The sequence below is a fragment of the Apium graveolens genome, chromosome 5, assembly GCF_009905375.1.
Source record: "Apium graveolens cultivar Ventura chromosome 5, ASM990537v1, whole genome shotgun sequence".
Taxonomy (NCBI): domain Eukaryota; kingdom Viridiplantae; phylum Streptophyta; class Magnoliopsida; order Apiales; family Apiaceae; genus Apium; species Apium graveolens.
This window is the reverse complement of record NC_133651.1, coordinates 129,378,075-129,381,277: the sequence shown is the minus strand read 5'-3', so window position 1 is coordinate 129,381,277 and position 3,203 is coordinate 129,378,075.

Sequence of the window (3,203 nt, the reverse complement as noted above, 5' to 3'; positions counted from 1 at the left end):
TTCTGTAGGACAATCTTTCTGAGTCTTTTCTGTGAGATGTATGACAAGATTGAGAGAAAAACAGAATTTAAGAGAGGCAGGATCCTTCTTGGAAAAAGGAGAGGTAGATGAGATATAGGATTTAGTAATCCTTATGGGGAAGCTCTGACTATTAAAAGTCATGAGATGTGTGGTGTGAGGAGTAGTGAGACTACTTTAAAAGAATAGAGAGATTAAGTTTAACTTGCTACATGTTTGCAGATGCTCAGAGTACTCAAGGAACAGATCCTGAACATCAGTCTGTTGAAATCAGGAACACTCTGATGTATCAAAGGCTATTGATCTCTCTGCAAGTCTAAGTACTGATACTTTCTTGCAGTCCATACATTCTACTATTCCATCACATGAGATAATCCCTATTTTTGTTGAAAAACAGTCCATTCATTCTTATATTCCATAAAGAAACAGGGGGAGATTGTTCAAGTTAAATAAGCAGTTTAAGATGAAGAGTTAAAGTCTGATATTCACTGAAGCAACATTGAATATGTATACTTGGTTCCTGCATTTAGATAGTTTTGATATCATCAATTGGAACTTGTCCATAATTTCTTAATGAACAAGTAAGGGGAGATTGTTAGGAGCAATTGATGATATCAAATAGAAATTGTCTGAAGCATCAACGGATGATGATTACAAGCATCAACGGATGATGATTACAAGCATCAACGGATGATGATTACAAGCATCAACGGATAATGATTACAAGCATCAACGGATGATGATGACATTGACGGATGTTGGTATTCGACGAATAATGATGTCAATGGATGATGAAATCAGTATATGTCACATCAGTTGATCTTTGAAGAGGAAAAGGAAACATGAATTTCAATTTGGTGGAGGACTTTATCTTAGAAGCAATAGTATAGGTTTCCTTGTTGTTAATAGAATATGATTCCTTATATATTGGTAGTTGTGCTCTATCTAAAGCATAGTTTAGGTTCATGCTATATGTATTGCGACATTGTTATATCTTTCGCATAACCTAACAGCTCTCAAGGATATTTGTTCATCCTTTCGAGAGAGTACTTGTGTAATAAATTTTTATAAGATTGATATAAAAACTGTTTGATTCTGTTGAAGCTTTGTCTAGTTGATTGTATTAACTATATTCACCCCCTATAGTTGATTAAGGGCCTAACATATTAAATGTATTCACCCCCCTCTACTGTTGATTAAGGGCCTAACAATTGGCATCGGAGCTTGATGTTAATGTACAAATAGTTTAAGATCTGAAAATCAATCAACCATGTCAGACAAAGAAGAAGAAACACAAATCCGAAGCCACAACCCCCAGCCACATCACATATAAGTAACAACATGAGTAGGTATGAAACAATCAAGGTGCTTATCCTGAAGATACATGAATATCCAATCTGGAAAGTCAGGATGGCCATGTGCTTGGAAGCCACATATCCTGAATATCTGAACAGGATCTATGATGGTCCTCATAGACCAATGAAGGTAGCTGTTTCGCTTACAGGAGAACCAGAGAAGATGACAGACAAAGACAGGAAGGACTACTATCCTGAAGATATCTCATTTATTATTAAGAATGCTAAGATCAGACACATCTTGCACAACAGTCTTGATAGTGTTATATCAATAGAGTCGCTGGATGTAAGATAACAAAAGAGATATGGGATGCTTTAGAAGTAAAGTGTCAAGGTATAACCGCTATCAAGAAGAACCGGAGGATAATACTTACTCAAGAATATGAGCACTTTGACTGAAGGGACAATGAGTCCTTAACTGAGATCTATGACAGATTTCAGAAGTTACTGAATGACTTATCCCTTTTCAATAAAGAATATGATTTGGAGGACTCAAACCTGAAGTTCCTACTTGCTCTCCCTGAAAAGTGGGACTTTAAAGTCATATCAATAAGGGATAACTATCAACTTGACAACACACCTCTAGATGAGATCTATGGAGTTCTGAAAACTCATGAACTAGAGATGGAGCAAAGAAGCAAGAGAAAATGATCAAAAGCTAGACCAGTTGCACTCAAGGTTGATGAGAAGCCAATGGAGAAAGCTAGAAGGAAAAGCTACTCTAAAGGGAAAGCCATGATTGCAAAGTCAGATATTGAATCATCAAATTCTGATGATGACTCAAATACTGATACTGAATCAGATACTGACAGTGATCATAACAACAATAAAGATATGAATCAAATGGCTGCCCTACTGGTTAAAAGGTTCAAGAAAATGGTCTACAAGAACTTCAGGAAAGGGAGAAGATTTTCCAGAAAAGGTTCCAGTTCCTCAAACTCTGATAAGAGGAACAACATGAGAAATACTGATGAAAAGGAATCTAGATCTTGAAAACTTGACAAGTCAAAAGAGAGATGTTACAACTGTGATGGAATTGGACACTTTACAGCTGACTGCAGAAAACCCAGAGCTGAGAAGAAATAAGCCTTGATCTCAAGGAAGAGAACCTGGGATGATTCATCAGATTCAGATGATGGAGTCAATTATGCTCTCATGGCAAAAGCTGATTGTAGCGACTGGGAATTTTGCGATGTGATTTAGTGAATAAAGTATAATTTTGAGTTGTAAGTGTGTAATTATGTGATTAAATGAAAGGTTAAATGATTTTGTTGTTAATTGTCGTTATTGTATAGTTATTGTATAATAGTGATTGGGAATGTAAAGAAACTCGTTCTAGTTTGATGAGTCAGCTTAGGGATTAAGTTGCGTCGTCGGGCCGTCAAGTTGAACATAACTCGTATTAAAAGGGGATAAAAATATTTAAAAGTGTGAATGAGGAATATATGTGATGATCCTATGTGTTTACATGTTGTTTGATGTGTGCATAATCGAATTCGAAATTGGTTTTATTTTTAAATGTTTTTAAAAGGGATTTTTAAGGATTTTATTGATCTCAAAACATTTTTATAAAATTATAAAAATGTGATCGAGGTATGAAATTTGCTTTGTTGCTTTCAAAATAGTCCAAGGGACTTTTTAAAAATAGTAGTTAAATTTATTTTGAGGACTTGAGATTTTAAAAGGATTTTATAGAGTTTAATTCTGTTATTTGGATTTAATTGTAAATTCCATAACAAATTATTTATTTGTTCAAAATTAATTTAAAAATACTAGTGGAAAGCTAATTTTATGTTCTTAATTTTAAAAATGGGATTGTGTATATTTTCT